The sequence below is a fragment of the Trachypithecus francoisi genome, unplaced genomic scaffold (assembly GCF_009764315.1).
Source record: "Trachypithecus francoisi isolate TF-2019V2 unplaced genomic scaffold, Tfra_2.0 Lachesis_group6, whole genome shotgun sequence".
NCBI lineage: Eukaryota > Metazoa > Chordata > Mammalia > Primates > Cercopithecidae > Trachypithecus > Trachypithecus francoisi.
In genome coordinates this window covers 74,465,159-74,483,847 of record NW_022681471.1, presented here as the reverse complement: position 1 = coordinate 74,483,847, position 18,689 = coordinate 74,465,159, and the positions used below count along the sequence as shown (strand labels likewise).

The 18,689-nt window shown below is 45.8% G+C and overlaps 1 pseudogene; it reads left to right on the top strand.

Moving 5' to 3' along the window:
• The first annotated feature begins 16,831 nt into the window (after positions 1-16,831).
• Positions 16,832-18,061, top strand: LOC117077358 (annotated as a pseudogene).
• The last annotated feature ends 628 nt before the right edge of the window (positions 18,062-18,689 follow it).

Genomic DNA, 18,689 nt, shown 5'->3' with positions numbered 1-18,689 from the left:
GTCTTTGCACTGCCTGTCTCTTCATGTAGTTGCACAGCGTGCTCCCTAATCCCTTTAAGGTTCTTAATCAAAAGTCAGTGAGGCTTTTTCCCTGACCATCTATTTAGAATGGCAGCATATACTCCCATCCCTGGCCCCGCATTCCCTATGCCATCTTCCTACTTTATCACCCTCTGGCCTACTATGTAATGTATGTATTTATGATCATTATCTGCATCTCCTGCATTAGAGCAGAAGCCCCACGAGGGCAGGGATTCATGACAAGTTTGGTCTCTGCTGTATCGCCAGCATCTAAAACACAGTGGGTGACACCTAGTACACACTCAGTGAATAAACGTTGAATGAGTCAGCTGGGAAAGACTTCCAATCATTCTGGGAAACTCTACCCCCTCTTCAGTTAGGCTGGTGCCGAGGTGGGAGAATCTCCAACATAGGCCACGAGTCCAACAGGGCAAGGGGCTGTCCCCAACTGAGGCAGGGTCTGGCAATTCATAGGTGTCAGTGTTTGTTCAATGAACAGACACTAGGGCGAGGTGGTAGACACATATAAGGTGACCAAATACTGGCTTCTCCTTGGTGGTCCAATGTTTGCATTTCAAATGAGTCCCCTGAAGATGCAGTGCTTCAACCCCAAAGATGAAACTGTGTTGATGAAAATTCAGGGCATGCAACAGGCTCTGAGAGCTACTCTTTCAGAACGAGTAAGGCTTTAAGGACCACTTGAGTCACACTCCAGCTCCCAAGCTCACCCTCCCTACCCCAAGTTCCTTTATTCAACAAATATTTATTGAGCACTTATTATATGCCAGGTTCAATGCTGAGTGCCAGGATTTTGCCCTCAAGGAAGCCCATCCAAACCTTATTCTTGGCCTTTCTCTCTAGTTTCTTTCTTTTCTCGATTTCCCAACTCTGAGCATCAGAGCGAAGAAGAAAATAGATTCAGGGAAACAAGAGGTACATCATCCAGGTGGAGGCCGACCAGAGCTAGAACACCCCAGCACCCTCCTGTGGACATGGGTGAGTCAGTCCCCAGGCCTTTGCCTCCCAGTTTGACCCCATGGGCAGGGCCCAGTGGAGTATAATAGAACCCTGACACTCCACATGCTGCATGAGGGCCACAGGAGGGCCACGTGGCTTGGAGGTTGGGCCATCTGAGCTTTTTAGCACATTGTTTCTATCAAATTAGGGAGCACTTCTGAATGGGAGGCTGGCCTGGCCCAGTGTGTCTGCCTCACTGTTGTGTGTGGGCTACAGCCTGTATGCCAATAATCCAAGGGCTCAGCCATTCTTACTGAAGCTATATAGAGTATCTTGCATAATATACAGCTGTTCAATTTCAAGTTCATAGCTTGACACTTAGAACCTAGGCCATTCTAAGAGATACCTGACAAAAGCCTCCATATACTTACTTTTCTCTTTCACTCCTTCTTTCTATATCCCTCTCTTTCTTAAGTTCTTTTTCTCCTTCTTTCTTTCCTACTCTTTCTTTTCCATCTCTCCATCTAGCATTCACTAAGAACTGACAGGCCCAGTCCTGGACTCTGGGCCCAAAGCTGAGTAAAATCCAGACTCTGCTTATAAGGAGCCCAAAATCTCACATAGAAGACAAATATTAAAATAGTTTCAATACACGGTGTTAACTAGCAAGTCAGAGATAGGCACAGAGTGTGAGAGGAACACACACCTGAGTCCAGCCTGGAAAGCAAGGGATTGGTAGTGAGTGGGGGAAGCCAGGGTAGGCTTCCTGGAGGAGGCACAGTCTAAAAGTCCTGAAAGGGGCCGGAGATAGTGGCTCATGTCTGTAATCCCAGCAGTTTGGCAGACTGAGGGAGGAGGATTGCTTGAGCCCAGGACTTTGAGAACAGCCTGGGCAACAGAGCAATACCCTGTCTCTACCAAAAAATACAAAAATCAGCCAGGCATGGTAGCATGTGCCTGTGGTCCCCACTACTAGGGACACTGAGGTGGAAGGATCAATTGAGACTGGAGTTCAAGGCTGCAGTGAGCTATGATCACACCATAGCCCTCCAACCTGGGCAACAGAGTTAGACTATGTCTCAAAAAATAAAAATAAGTTTAAAAAAAAAAAGTATCGAAAGGTCAGTAGTAATGAGCCAGGCAGTGGGGAGAAGCAGGGCAGGCATTCCTGTTGAAGGGACTGCATGAGGGAAGATGAAGAACTGGAGGTATATGGTGGTACCAGGTCCTAAAGGGTCGCATATAGCATATCAAGTCAGTGTTTCCCAAACAGGGTCTTGCTGAAGGCTAATGTTCTAGGAGAAAGAGAAGATGCAGGAGGGTCTGGTGTCAAAGAACTGGGGCAACAAGTTTACGATCGACCTCCTTCTTGGCGAACCCCAGTGCACATTAGCATAGTAAAGATGCTAATATGTCCTGAAATCAAGACACCTGTTTTACTTTGTTGAGCCCAGCACTACCCTAACTTATTTGCCCTGCGAACTCTTTGTCACCAGATCCCAGTGATCATCCCAGGCCACATAGTTTGAGAAATGTTGCTATAAACACTAGGGACCCAGCAGAAGGATTTAGGCAGGGACTGACGCAGTCGGGACTATGTTTCGCATGCTGTGTGTGTTGTGGACTGGAGAGGGAGAGAGAAGCAGCAGGAAGATGGGGAAAGAGATTACTGCCATTGTCCAGGCAGGAGAAATGAGAGTCCTGCCCATAGCAAGAGTGCCACAAGGATGGGTGGCATGGCATTGGAGCCTGGCTCGTCTTTGAATTGGGCTCAGTCAATGCACCCTGAAGCCTGCCCATATTCCAGAACTGAGCCCCCTTGGTAAGGCCAGTTTCACCCTAGATTGGTCCCTGCACTCTCCCAACCCAGATCTGTTCCAGCTTCCCAGTCCCTGCTTCTCCAACCTGACCATGATGCCAGTACTGGCACCTGAGGAAGTTGAGTTTCTGCCCTCTCCCCACCCTGAAATCTGGAAAGGCTGGGGTTCCACAAAGCCCACAGTCCTCAATTCATTTCTTCCTAATGGATGTGCAGCCTGGGCAGGCCTGCTCCCAGGCTTCCTTCTCTTTTATGAAACATTTTATGACTTCTCACTAGAGAGACTTCATTAGAAAGGCTAGCTAGACTGATGGAAGCAGTGAAATGGAATAGGGAGAAGTCTGGGCTAGAGGAAGGTGCAAATAGCAGCTCTTCTCCCATGGATCAGCCTCATTTCCTCATCTGGGTAAAGTGTGGGGTCAAGGTCATAGGTGGAACCCCCCCCTGCCAAGCCATTTCTGTGGGCAATGCTGGTGGGCACCTTTCCTCACATAGGCACATGCAATGTAGACTGAACAAAGGCCACAGGCCTACAGAGACCTGGGCTGGCCAAAATGCTCATAAAAGGGAACATGTAGCTAGTGGCCCTCATATATTCACTTAGAGGCATGCTCACACACACGGGTACATGACATTTTGATCTGGCAACTTTGATGCATCCATTTGGACACCAGGAACATTTTGTTCTGATTGCTTTAATGGGGTGGTTTTGACACGAAGAGATTTTTATAGGCCTAAAATTAAACCATTAAACTTTCAGCTTTGAAAAAATGAGTATTACTATATAGGGCTATTTGAAAAGGACAGCTTCACTTCCCCACTTAACCTCACTCTATTGGTGACCCTGGATGTGATGGAGATTGATGGAGGAGTTTAGGAGTGAAGGGGGCTGTTCAGGGCTGTCACAGGAGCCCATCATCTGATAATAAGAACACGATGATTTTACACTGGAGCACAGTTATCTGGGCATAGTTTGTGCAATGACTCCAGCAGAATGGTCCTAAAAATGTTCTCGGTGTTGTGCATGGAGACCCGGGGCACAAAGGCATGTATCCAGACCATGGCACAAAGACACACAGGTGCACGTGTACAGCCGTGCAGGAGTCTCTAGCATACATCCCTTCCCTGTCTCATTTAGTGGCTGTGTAACCCTGGTTGTTGGGGTATCCTGGTGACCCAGCCTCTGCTGGAATCTGGCTGTGTAGTTGGCCCACCAGTCACAGAGCAAGGGCAAAGGCCTGCAGGCATTCACAGCCCTGCAAATTCAGGATGAGGTTGCGCGCATAGATTCAATCCTGTAATCCCAACACTTTGCGAGGCTGAAGTGGGAGGATCTTTTGAGCTCAGGAGTTCAAGACCAGCCTAGGCAACATAGCAAGACCTTGTCTCTACAAAACGATAAATAAATAAAAGTTAGCGGGCACAGTGGCACACACATGTGATCCCAGCTACTTGGGAGGCTGAGGTGGGAGGATCACTTAAGCCCAGAAGATCACTTGAGACCAGGAGGTTGAGGCTGCAGTGAGCCGTGATCCTGCCACTGCATTCCAGCCTGGGTGACACCCTATCTCAAAAACAAACAAACAAACAAACAAACAAAAAACAAGAGATGGGATGAACTGCTTGTCTGGGAGTTGGGGGTACTGATCTTGCAAGAGGTTCCTAGAGTTGGGCGGGAAAGAGTGCTGGAGACCTGGGCCTGCGCCCAGCCACTGACCACCCAGGGCTGAGTCACATGTGGCAGTCAGCCCCACAGGCAGGGGCAACCGGGCATATGTGGGGCTAGATGGTAGGCTGGCACTGTTCTGTGTGTCCTTTGCATGGCCCTGGGAGTGTCTTTGTCTTCAGGAACTTCCCATGTAATGGAAGAAGGCAGCCTGACTGGGACGGGAAGGGATGGAGCCTGGTCCTCCAGCCTACCCTGAAGATGCCATCTGTTGGCAGCTGTAGAGGAGAAGGAGATGGGAGGGCAGTGGTCTCCAAGCTGAAATGAAGTGTTGGCCCAGACAGCTCCCCAGGCTGGGCCTTCTTAACCGACCCCTTTGAGAGGGGATGGGGCTAGGGGTGCACATTTCCCCCTCATTCAGATCAGGCCCTGCCAGTTTATGTGGAGAGGGGACTTCTTGCCAGAGCTCAAAAGTCTTTGCACAAGACCCTTCCACAGCTCCTCTCATTTTTCCTGGGTCATGGGCTCCCACAAGCCAGGCTGGCTCTGTAGCTGGAGGAGATTGGACTGGCACAGAGCACTGTCTCTCATTTACACTCCATTTCCCCCAACACACACACACACATACACACACACACACACACCACTGATTCAACCAGAACCTTCTTCTGTTCTCAAGGGAGTGTGTCACTACCCCCGGCCTCCTATGCCTGTGGGAACTCTGCTGAGGGGAGGCTGACCACTGTGCTTCTCAGTCTTCTTTTCTCAGAGGCTTTGATAGCTTTTTCTACCCAGCCGTCTGCCACTTCGCAGGAGCTTCTGCAGGGTCCGGGTACTCTCAGAACTGTCACGTTGTCTGAGACCCAACGGTCCTTTCTGAGGCTCTGGGCAGAGCAGCCAAGAGGATCTCTCCAGTGCTGCTGCTAGGGTGGGAGACACGTAACCCTAAGAGGTTGCAGGAGAGCACAGACCCTAAGGTCAGAGAGGAAGGCTCCCAGATTCTGCCCCCCGACTGCCAATGACCAGTAAGCCACCTCTAGGGACCATTTAGTGTCTCCTCCGATGGTTGGGCTCAAAACAAACCCAAACCTTCTGTCTCCAGGCAGATGAGCTTGTGTCATTTGTCTTTCACAACTCTGTCAGAAAGTTCTTCCTGATGTCTTATCCAGATTGCTCATGTTATCAATTGAACATTTAGGAAGTATTGCTCAGCACTGGATCTGCCTTCACCCATACTCCAGTGCAAACTAGTCTAGCTCTTCTTGGAAAGCTCTGCTTCCTGAGGGGAGATGGTATTTCAGGCTGCTAGGTAAACACAGAACTAAAAGTGAATATCTCTACGGAGCTCCCTAGATGGCACTGAGAATGGATTTAAAGTAAGATGCAGCAAGGGAGAAAAATAATGATTACAATGACACCAGGTTGTACCATCTAGTATATATGGGTTTGGCCTCTAGAGGTCAGCTCTGTGGGTTTGAATCCTGTTTCTGTCACTTAGTGCATGATTTGTGGCAAATTACCTAACCTCTCATGCCTGGATTTCCTCATCTGTAAAATGGGGATGTCAATAATACCATTCACATCATAGGGAAATTGTGAGGATTAAATGAGTTGATACGTAGTTAACAATTAGAACACTGCCTGGTACTTAGTGAGAGCTTCCTGTATGTGTGTGTGTGTGTGTGTGTGTGTGTGTGTGTGTGTGTGTGTTGGTTTTTCTCGTGGTCTTTTTTTTTCAGGCTGGATCTAAGCTCTATTGACCAGGCTGGAGTGCAGTGGTGCCATCATAATTCCTTGTAGCCTTGAGCTCGTGGGCTCAAGCCATCTTTCCAACTCAGCCTCCCAAGTTGCTAGGACTACAAGTAGGCCACTATGCTTGGCTGAGTTTTTTAAAAACTTTTTTGTAGAGATAAGGTCTTGCTCTCTGGCCCAGGCTGGTCTTGAACTTCTGACCTAAAGTCATCCTCCTTGCCTCGGTGTCCCAAAGTGCTGGGACTATGGGCTTGAGCCACTGCACCTGGCCCACTTTAATAAATAAAAAAGAATAACTATTTTATATCAAGTATTTACTAGACCCCTGGTGCTTTGCATATATATTTCATTTAATACAACTGCCCTCTGAGGTTGGTACTATACTTATCCCTATTTTATAAACAAAAGAGCTGAGGCCTAGAGAGGTTCAAGAATTTGTCCAAGATCACTCATGTATGAACTGGCAGAACAGGATTTCAGGTGCAGGCAGTCTGGCCGCAGAGCCCCAATATTTAATCTTTAGGTCATGCTGCCATGTGAGATGGCTGTGCAAATCTCAAGGGCCATTTCCTCTCTCTGTCTTGGGACCAAGGTCAAAGTTGGCCCTTCAAAGGCTGCCTCAGGTCTTAGGAATAAAATCTCATTCACCTGCCCCTGCCCCTGTGCTGCATTGTCTATCACTACACTCCCTTATATTATTTGTTCCAGCCAGATTCGATTTCTTGCAGTTCCTGGAATGTTTCATGATGTCATTGTCTTCCTAGACTCTGAATACGCAGGTCCCTCTGCCTGGAATGTCTTTTCCTTTCCTTTTTGGTTGGTTAGCTCCTATCCTCCTTCAGATCTCAAGGCAGACCTCAATTCCTCCAGGAAACTTTCCTTGATCTTCCTCCCCAATCTCAGTCTGTAAGTCTGTAGTTGGTGCCCCTGTGCTTTCCTCACATAGCACTGACATCACTGCATTTTCATCACTGATTTTTGTGGCTGTCTTCTCAACTGACTATGTATCATTGGGAGGTAGGAACCACAATTTCTTCCTCCCAGAGTTTCCAGCATTTAGCCAGGGCCTGGCCCCAGAGGGGTTCAGCCCATGCTTGTTGAGTGAATGACTGGTAATATCAGCTAAGCAGGGCAGAAATGTGGCCCTGGAAAAAGGAGTGCATGCAACCATCTCACCTGGGCCACCCACTGGGGGCAGGAGAGAACATTAGGGAAGACTTTGGCACCCTGGCATTGGGAAGGCCATCAGAAGCCAGAAGCAGAAAAGATCTTGTGCTGTGAAGGAAAGAAGGATGAAGATTGGGGAAAGAGGTGGCAGGGAAGAGAGGGACAAAGGAGAGAAAGAAAGGAAAGAAATGCAAGGACATCTCTCTCTGCTACTGAATACACACACTGTGGGTATGAGTGGTGGGATTATTGAGTTGCATTCAATTCAGGAAAGAAAAGGGGAGAGAGATAGAGGGGAAGAGAAGGAGAACGGAGTGTTAGAAATATCTTCAAGGCTCATGGTAGCCAGATCTTGCTGAATGTTAAACAACCTGTCTCTTTAAAAAGAAATAGCCTGGCCAGGCGCGGTGGCTCAAGCCTGTAATCCCAGCACTTTGGGAGGCCGAGACGGGTGGATCACGAGGTCAGGAGATCGAGACCATCCTGGCTAACACGGTGAAACCCCGTCTCTACTAAAAAATACAAAAAACTAGCCAGGCGAGGTGGTGGGCGCCTGTAGTCCCAGCTGCTCGGGAGGCTGAGGCAGGAGAATGGCGTGAACCGGGAGGCGGAGCTTGCAGTGAGCCGAGATCCGGCCACAGCACTCCAGCTGGGCGACAGAGCGAGACTCCATCGCAAAAAAAAAAAAAAAAAAAATAGCCAGATAAGAAATCTTGGCAAACAGAAGCTAAGAACACTAAGAACAACCTTGCACAAAGGACTATCAACAAATAGGCTGCCTGAAATATTCTGCATTCACAGGTTTACAAGTCAAAAGACTGGACTGCCTGGCTCTTTCTGAATAGCAGGGCTGAGCAAATGTGCATTCTGAAGAGGGGGAGAGAGAGAGGGAGAGAGGGGGGGAGAGAGAGAGAGAGAGAGGAGAGAGAGAGAGATTTGGAAAACAGGATCAGAGCTGCTTGCTTGCCAAACCCAAAGCTAAACAATCTTCTGGCAGCTGAAGCTTAAAGAGATCTGGGCCCAAGTCCCCAAGAGATGGTTCTATGAAAGTCATCTTGGAATCTACTGTGGAAATGGCTCTGCCCTTTCTGTGATTCAATGTCTCTTAGGTTCCTAGAATGGTCCAATTCTTCTTGACCACCCTCTACTATATCCACAAGACAACCCCTGAATGGGGAATGTCCCAGCCCAAGGCCACTCACTGAGATAGTAATAGAGGAAGAGCCAGATTCCAGCATCTGGCTTCAAGGCTTCTTTTGTTCTACTAGGAAAAAACAATTTCTCCCTTGACTAAAGGTGGGTATGGAGAGGTGGAAACTTTCCTTTATTATGAGTCTACCGTTATCTTACAGCTGGCTGCATTGACAACCCAGCAAGATTTCAGGGCAGGTATTGTTATTTCTTTCTTCATGGACGGACCAATCTACTGAAGCTAGTGATGTACAGTAAATGACTTGCCCAGACCTCAGAAAGGTGGCAGAGCTAGGATCTGAATCCAAGTCTCCTGATTCTAAATCCTGAGACTGCCAAGGTGGAAGGAACTCTATGTCTTGGAAGAAATAAGTGTCCTCGAAGTGTGTTACTCAGGATTCTTCAGAAAAACTGAACCAACAGGATGTACATACAGAAAGAAAGAGATTTATTATAAGGAATTGGTTCATATGATTATGCAGGCTGAGAAGTCTCAAGATCTGCAGTTGGCAAGCTGGAGGCCCAGGAGAGCTCATATGTAGTTCTAGTCCAAGTACAAAGGCCTGAGAAATAGAAGAGCCCATGGTGTAAGCTCCAGTCTAAAAGCCAGCAGACTTGAGACCTAAGAAGAGCTGAGTTTTCAGTTCAAGTTCCAAAGCAGAATAATATTGTCACCACTCAAGCCTGGCGGCTGTTACTGCAGAAGGATCAGCATTTTGTTGGCTCATTAGCCTAAAATGTGTCACATGCCCACTCTGAAGTCAATCACAGGCCAGGGGTTGTTCTAAGCCTACTCCTCTGCAGTAGGCTTAGAACAATCAGAACCTACCTTTGAAGCACATGACCACGCAGAGGAGGGTGGGTGCCTCAACAAAATTGGGGTTCCAATAGGAAAGTGAAAGTCATGAAGTGAGGGATTCCCTAGTTTTCCTACTGTGAATTGAATATAAGCCGGTTGATTAACTAAAGGACACTATTTGCCCTTCGTGCTGGTATTGATTATCAAGCTAAGCTCTGAACGTATAGAAAATGTGTTCCTGTGCAGCAGAGACTAGATCTGAGCAGATGGCTACTCAGGTGGCATGCCTCATGTAGAGATGGGCAGCTGTGATCTCTCGTGATTTTTTAAAAGTGAAATTCACATAACATACAATTAACCATTTTAAAGTGTGTAATTGAGTGGCATTTAGTGCATTCACAATGTTGTACAACCACCACCTTTCTCCAGTTTCAAAATTTTTCCATCACCCCAGAAGGACACCCTATGTCCATTAAGCAGTCACTCCCCATTCCCTTCTCCCCCAATTCCCTGGAAGCCACTAATCTGTTTTCTGTCCCTAGAATTTGCCTATTCTGAATATTTTATATAAATGGAATCATATAATATATGGCTCTTTGTGTTTGGTTACTTTCACTTAATGTTTTTGAGGTTCATCCAGGTTATAGTGTGTATCAGTACTTCATGCCCCTTTTATGATTCAATAATATTTCACTGTATGGTTATACCACTAGTTTATTCATTCATCCATTGATAGACATTTGAGTTGTTTCCACCTTTTGTTTATTGTGAATGGTGCTGCTATGAACAAGTACTTGTTTGAGTACCTGTTTTAATTCTTTAGTGCACATACCTAGGAATGAAATTGCTGGCTCATATGGTAATTCTATGTTTAACTTTTTTTTTTTTTTTGAGACAGAGTCTCACTCTGTCACCCAAGCTGGAGTGCATTGGCACGATCTCGGCTCACTGCAACTTCTACCTCGCAGGTTCAAGCGATTCTCCTGCCACAGCCTCCTGAGTAGCTGGGATTACAGGCACCGGCCACCACTCCTGGATAATTTTTGTATTTTTAATAGAGATGGAGTTTCGCCATGTTGGCCAGGCTGGTCTCAAACTCCTGACCTCAAGTGATCTGCCCACCTTGGCCTCCCAAAGTGCTGGGTTTACAGGTGTGAGCCACCTCACTTGGCTTTGTTTAACTTTTTGAGGTCCCACCAAAGTGTTTTCCGCAGTGGCTATACCATTTTACATTCCCACAAGCCACGTACAAGCATTCCTGTTTCTCCACATCCTTGTCAACACTTGTTATTTTCCTTTTTTATTATTATAACCATCCTAGCGGGTGTGGAGTTGTATCTCTCATTGTGGCTTTGAGTTGCATTTCCTTAATGATCTATTATGTTGAACATCTTTTCATGTGCTTATTGGGTATTTGTATAGCTTCTTTAGAGAAATGTCTATTGAAGTCCTTTGCCTAGTTTTGAATTGGTTTGACTTTTTGTTGTTGAATTATAAGAGTTCTTTATACGTGTTCTGGATGCTAAATCTTTATCAAATATATGACTCACAAATATTTTCTGATTCTGTAGGTTGTCTGTTTACTTACACAATGGTGTGCTTTGATGTACGAAAGTTAATTTGGATGAAGGGCAATTTATATATTTTTCTTTTTAAGATGGAGTCTTGCTCTGTCACCCAGGCTGGAGTGCAGTGGAGTGATCTTGGCTCACTGCAACCTCCACCTCCCAGGTTCAAGTGATTCTCCTGCCTCAGCCTCCTGAGTAGCTGGGATTACAGGAGTGCGCCACCATGCCTGGCTAATTTTTGTATTTTTAGTAGAGATGGAAATTCTCTATGTTGGTCAGCCTGATCTCGAACTCCTGACCTTGTGATCTGTCTGCTTTGGCCTCCCAAAGTGCTGGGATTACAGGCGTGAGCCACTGCGCCTGGCCTATAGTTTTCTTTTGTTGCTCGTGCTTTCTTGTGCCAAATCTAAGAATTGTTTGCCAAATCTGAGCTCATGAAGATATGCCCCTATGTGTTCGCCTAATAGTTTTAGCTCTTTTTTTTTTTTAATTGAAACAGAGTCTTGCTCTGTCACCCAGGCTGGAGTGCAGTGGTGCAATTTCAGCTCACTACAGCCTGGACCTCCTGGGCTCATCCTCCTGAGTAGCTGGGACTACAGGTGCGTGCTGCCATGCCCAGTAATGTTTCTGGGTTTTTTTGTTTGTTTGTTTTTTGTTTTTTGTTTTTTTTTTTTTTGTAGAGATGGGGCCTCACTATGTTGCTCAGGCTGACCTCAAACTGATGGCCTCAAGTGATCCTCCTGCCTTGGCCTTCCAAAATGTTGGGATTATAGATGTGAGCCACCAAGTAATATAGATCTTATATTTGGGCTGTTGAACCATTTTGAGTTAATATTTGCATCTGCAGTGAAGTAAAAGGCAAAGTTTTTTTGCATGTGGTTATCCAGGTTTCCTGGCACCATTTGTTGAAGAGATTCCTATGATTTGTTTTGATGGTTTAGAGACTCATTGATCTTGGTCTGATTTTCTGTGCTGCTCACGTTTTAGCTGCGTGATCTCAGATAAAGCCCTTTACCTCTTTGAGTTGCAGTTGCCTCATCTGCAAGATGGAGACAATAACAATATATCTGGCAGGGTTGTTGTGAGGATTCTGGGAAGCTAGCTGGACATGGAAGGGTTGTCTTCTCTCTTTTCCGTTAGCCACAAATAGTAACTCTTCTTAGCTTATGCAAAGCCCAAAAACAAACGTAAGGGAACATTATCATAATCATTATTTTTTATATTCTGTCTATGTCTCACTCCTTCCTGGAGTTAGGGAGGCAAATTAGATGCATTGATCTAAAAGGCCACCTGCTCCCCGCACCCCCCCCCCCGCCCCCGCCATGTTGGAGGAATTATTAACAATGGAGATAATTAATTGCATCCTGATAAAGATAAGCCCTTACAATTGGTCTAAGAACCTTAGAAACGCTGGTCTTCAAGGAAACCCTGCTTCTCTAATACTCCCTGGCCCCAAAGCCCCCAAATTCTCCATCTTTCAGGACACACAAATGGCCCATTGGCCCACACAGAGCAGTGAGCTCTTGCTTTCTTTTCTGTTTTCTCTCCCTACTTTTTTCTTATTTTCTTTGGTCTAAGTAACGTTTGAGTGTTTCTCTTGGACTTTTGTAAAGTACTTTGCTATGACTTACCTCAAGTGTTTCTCATAATAAGCTTTGGAGCTCTATACAGCAATTTCCCTCCCTACAACCACACACAATCTGACTGCTCAAGACTCCATGGTTCTAGAAAAGGGAAGTGACCTACCCAAGCTCACAGTGCTAGCAAGTGGGGGGATAAGACTGAGGACCTCTTGACTCCAAGCCCAATGCTCTCTACACTTCAACAAGAGGCCAGATCCTCTCCCTACCCCAGGGTCCTCTCCTGCCCACTCATAGGCTTAGAAGCCATAGTTCCTATGCTATGGAACTTAGGGCTGAAAGGGGGTTTGTTCACAGACCATCTAGGGTAGTGACTCCCAACTCTGCCTATGCATTGGAATCACCTGGAAAACTTTAAAAATACCGATGTCTGGGTCCCACCCCCAGAGACTCTGATGTCTTTGGTCTGGGCTATGGCTTGGGCTTCTAGGGATGTCAAAGCTCCACAGGTAATTCTAATATGCAGCCAGGATTGTGGACTTTTGATCCAGCATTTCCCAAACATTGCTGATGATACGGATCCCCTAAGACACTTGCTAAACATACCTGCTTCTGGGTTCCATTTCAGAAGTTCCAGGGACAGGCCTGGGATGCTGTGCTTTTCACAGCACCCTCAGAGATGTTTGAGAATCAAAGGACTTTCCTAATCTGCATCTTCTGTCAGTTTCACAATAGCCCTGGGAGGGAACAGGGGACAGCTTACCAGCTCCACTTGACAACTGAGGCTCTGGAAGCTTAGCAATTTGTTCACAGATGCCCAGTGAATACGGTAGCCAGAGTCAGAACTTGACTGCAACACATCACAGGAGGGGCATCTCCACGCACCCTGAATTCTTATGGAGTTCAGCCTGGGGTGCTTCAGGACAAGTTTGATTTTTTCCCTAACTCTTGCCTTGCTTCAGTCTCTAGTACAGCAAAGTTTCTCCAGAGAAACACTAGTCTTCAAGGAATCCTGGTTCTCTAATACCCTCACCAAATTCCCCCTTCTTCAGGACATACAAATGGCCTATTGGTCCACACAGTAGTGAACTCTTTCTTTCCTCTTTTCTCTTCCTCCCTCTTTCTTTCCTTTCTTTCTTCTCCTTCCCTCCTTCTCTTCCCTCCTTCCTTTTTTCTTCCTACCCGTCCAGGCCATCTAAGTAGGCTGGAAATGGAGAAGTAGAGGTTTGGGGTGAGGGAGGCCCGATCTGGTGAAAATGATGCTCAGTTTCAGGAAGCCTGAATTCTAGGCCTCAGACAGACATGGCCCAAGCTCCTGTTCTGTCACTGACTGTGCGAGACTGAGGCAAGTCTCTTCTCTCTTCTGAGCCTCAGTTTTCTTTCATTTGTAATGTGAAAATGTTGGAACACATCTGTGGTTTCTATACCTAAATAATAATAATAATAATAATAATCCTACGTTAAACTGAAAGCTAACAGAAAAAAATATCTGAAACAAAAAGCAGACCAGCTCAGGGTGGGGTGTCAGCTCAACCAGCCTGCCCCTCAACAGGTGCCCCTGAAGTATATCCTTCCAACCCTGGAGCTCCACATATTCATTTACTCAAAAAATTTTTGAAAGACTTCTATGGCTAGCCTTTAAGTTGATGCTTGGCAGTTCTCTGTGGCAGAGGATATTAAAGGGATGTGTTATAGCTTCAGTCACTGGGACTTGTACCTCTGGTTCTGTGTCTCTGATGTCCCCCTATGGGGCCACACCCCAGTACCCACCCAGCACCTTGAGCCTGGCCCCTTTCTCTTCCCTCATCCTCGTCCCTGATTCCCAACCCACCTCCACACCCAATTTCTTGCTTATCTGCCCAATACTGTATTTTCCAAGGCAGGAAGGAAAAAGCTAGATTGTGGGAGGGGGCAAACCCCTATCTCAACCCTCTTCTCCTGTGTTTTGGCTCAAGTCATGGGGGGGGAGGGTGTCAGTTGCTAAAAAAGGGGGAGAGGACAGTGTCCCCCAGGCCTGAGGCTTCATCTACACTTGTTTGTTGAAGCTTTGAGTATCTGCCTGTTGCCCAATAAACTTCCCAGCATGGAATCCAGGGCAAACTGCTCTGTGAGGGGCCCCTAGCCATAGCTCCTCTACCCACAGCATGCACCACACACACATACAAACACACACGGCTTGTTCAGAGGCTCATGGCTGGGAGTAAGAGGAGTGGGAGAAGGAGGAGGAGGAAGAGGAAGAAGAGGAAAAGGGAGTTACCCAGTTGCTGTGAACTCTACTCCTAAGTCCAGTCAGAAAGAGGCCTGTCCCTGGCCCTTCTGAGGTGGAGTCCAAAAACGGGTAGGTTTAACAAGTGTCCCAGGGAATTGGCATTATTAGTGATGTTTGGGAAACACTGGATCAGAGGCCCTTGGCTTTGGCTGCACATTAGAATTTCCTGGGGAACTTTGAAATCCCCAGATATCCAAGCTGCAGCCCAGATCCCTCAGACACCAGAGTTTCAGGGGGTGGGACCCAGGCATCACAGTACTTTTAAAGTTTTCCAGCTGATTCCAATCAATAGGCAGAGTTGAGAGTCACTACCATAGATGGCCTGTGAACAGACCTCCTTCCAGTCCTAAATTTCCATGGCATAAAGACTATGACTGTCAAGGCGGCAGGTAGGCAGGGAGAGGACAATGGGAGGTGAGAGGAGCCCACCTCTTAGGGAAGGTGGCATGGAAGTAGAGAAAGCATGGAAGTGTTTGGTCACCTGCCAAGAGGATGGAGAAGGAGAAGTCCCATATCCAGCTGGAAGGCCAAGAGCTACAGGAGCCAATGACCTGGATAAGGTCCCCATGGGAACTAAAGGCTGGTGTAGAAGCCTCATGGTCCTTGGCTCTGGGCTCCTTCCCCTGGAGCTCTCAACCCTTCATGGACGTCGCACTCTGACAGTAATTTCCATTCCACTTCTCAAGCAGACAGGGATATGGCAGAGGGAGGAGGCCTGCTGAGGTTAACCTCTTCCTAAACACCACATGTACTAATTCCACTTCCAAAAGCATCCATAGCTTCCCTTCACCTTCAAAACAAAGCCCGTACTTCTCAGACTGGAATGACAGGCCCTTTGCCATCTGGTTTCTGCCCATCTTCCAGCCTCTTCTGTCACCATCTCTCCCTCCCCACTGTTGGCAGAGCTCATGGTGTATTCTGCCTGGGATGACCTTCTTTCCAGGCACTGCCTGGAAAGCACCTACTCTTCTTTTGAGACCAGGACAAACGTCACCTCCTCTGGGCAGCTTTCTCTGATGCCCACCTCCCTTACTTCAGGTAGAGCTGATTAGGCACTTCTTCCTGGCTGCTTCCCCAATCCCACCTTCAGCACTCCATGCATCAGTGTCTTGTCAAGCCATATGGGACCCCCAAGACAAAAGGAAGTCAGTAATACCCATCCTGCCTTTATGTACAATTCTGATATATAGTTTATTATGGATTTTCTACACTTATTCTGATGTTTTAATAATGCATTAAAGTATTCTTTACCTTAATTACTGAGGTTTTTGGTGCCCCCTTAAATTTTTGCCCAAGGAAAAGGCCTCACTCTAGTCTAGGCCCTGTAATATTCTGTCTCCCTTAGCACCATGGCTGCCTCCTTCACTCACTTCATTCATGTTTCAGCTCAAACATCACTGCAACCCAGAAACAGACTCACAGGTCAGCTAACTACAGCAAAGGCTGTTGCTGTGATTTAGTATAGAAAAGGGCGATCTTTTCAGTAAGTGGTAGGAGCAATTGGCTGCCTGCATGGGAAAAACAATGACCCTTATCTTCTGCCTTGCATCACATACAAACATTAATTTCAGTTGGATCATAGACCTAAATATGAAAGGTAAAACACCGTCTAGGAAATAAAAAAGCCAGGAGGATGTATTCATGACCTTCAGGTGGGCAAAGATTTTTTAAACAGGATATAAAAGCACTAACCATAAAGGAAAAGATTGATAAATTAGACTCTACTAAATTTAAGAACTTCTCTTTATCAAAATGAATTAAGAGAATAAAAAGGTAACTGCACTCGGCAAATATATTTGAGATATAGATATCCAAAAAAGAGCATTGCCTGCCTGTCTGGGTTGCGGAAGTGATGGCTGCCAACTGAGCTTGCTGCTTTCTTGCTACTGCTTGGGCTTCCTGGCTACCTACCCAATGGTGAGGGCGGCCCGGCTGTGTATGGTCAGTCAGATAGCCCCTGTCTCCCACCACGAATCTCTGGCCCCTAGCAGCATGGAGCAGATAGCAGCGGCAGCAGAAGCAGGCAAGGAGGGAGATGGTGGGCAGTAGCATGGGGTATACAAAACTAGGATATGCCAGAAATATAGAACCACAGTTGATCATCCTTTCCTGTATCACTGCTAAGGAGTCCGCAAAAGTGGCTGATCAATCTCAAAGGAGGGTGATGAAAGGTGTTGATGACCAAGACTTCTTCATTGGTGATGAAGCAGTAGAAAAAACCTACATATGCAACAAAGTGGTCAATCCACCATGGTATAGTTGAAGTTGGACTTGACGAAAAGATTTATGGAGGAAGTGATCCTAATATTTAAGGGCAGAAACTGAAGACCATTGTTTTATTTTGTCTGAACCTCGACTTAATACTCCAGAAAACAGGGAATATACTGCTGAAGTAATATTTGAGTCCTTCAATGTTCCAGGCTTGTACATTGCTGTGCATGCTGTTCTTGCTTTAGCTGCATCTTGGACCTCCAGACAAGTAGGAGGACAGACATTTACTGCTCCAGTAATAGACAGTGGAGATGGTGTCACTCATGTCATTGCTTTGGCTGAAGGGTATTTGATTGGCAGCTGTATTAAACACATTCCAGTCCCAGGACGAGATGTAACACATTTTATTCCGCAACTGCTGAGAGGCCGAGAAGTAGAAATCCCTCGAAAACAATCCCTGGAAACTGCTAAGACAATAAAGGAGCACTATAGTTATGTCTGCCCAGATTTAGTAAAAGAATTTAACAAGTATGATGCAGATAGGTCAAAATGGATTAAACAGTATACCAGAATCAATGCTATCTCAAAGAAAGAATTTTCCATTGGTGTTTTTTCTGAGAGATTTTTGGGATTTGAAATCTTTTATTCATCCAGAGTTTGCCAATCCAAGACTTTACATAACCTATCTCAGAAGTTGCAGATGAAGTAATTCAGAATTGTCCTATTGATGTCAGATGGCCTGTCTGTAAGAATATGGTCCTCTCTATAGGTTCAACCATGTTCAGCGACTTTGGATATCACTTGCAAAGAGATTTGAAAAGAACCGTATATAGTTGCCTGGCTTAAATTAAGTAAGGAATTGAGTGGCAGTAGATTGAAGCCACAATCTATTGATGTACAAGTCATTACACACCATATGCAGCCATATGCAGTTTGGTTTGGAGGATCAATGCTGACTTCCACGCCAGAGTTCTACCAAGTATGCCACACTAAAAATGATTATGAAGAAATTGGACCTAGCATTTGCCGTCACAATCCGGTGTTTGGAGTCATGTCATAAAAATGACTTCATAGTTATTGGGGTTAGGGAGGTGGAGAAGAGATAACCTTTCTCATTATGTTTTGTCTGGATGGCTGGTTTTGAGGTTTTAAACATGACTTGAAATAGTAAGACAAAACATGATTATACAGGAATATTTTAATAAGTGTATCAACATGCGAATGTAGAAGAGAATGAAAGTGATTCTATTTTTTTTAGATTGAATATTTGAATCTTATGTGTAACAAAAGAAGTGGGTTTTAGTTCTTTCTATGCCCTGGTATTTTGTATGTTAATGAATTATCCAAGATTTGATGGGATTTATCAGTGTGTATTATCAGTGTGTAGATAGCTCTATAATGATTTAATTGTACACTTCTAAGTGTGCAATGCAAGAGCTTATTTATATTTCATACTTTTTATACTTTGAGGATAAAAAGTCAAAGAAAAATTGTGTTTGAGAGAAAAATCATGAACAAGTAAAGGATAAATTTAAAAAATAGCCCCATGAGACTTGGCATACACACTAATGGGATTCCAGTTATTATGGAGTGCTTCCATACCTCTCCACTCCTTCTCCCCAAAAGGTTTTCTTTGCAAGTCCTTTTGAAACTAAGAGCTAATATCTTAGATTAACTGATGCCTGCTGC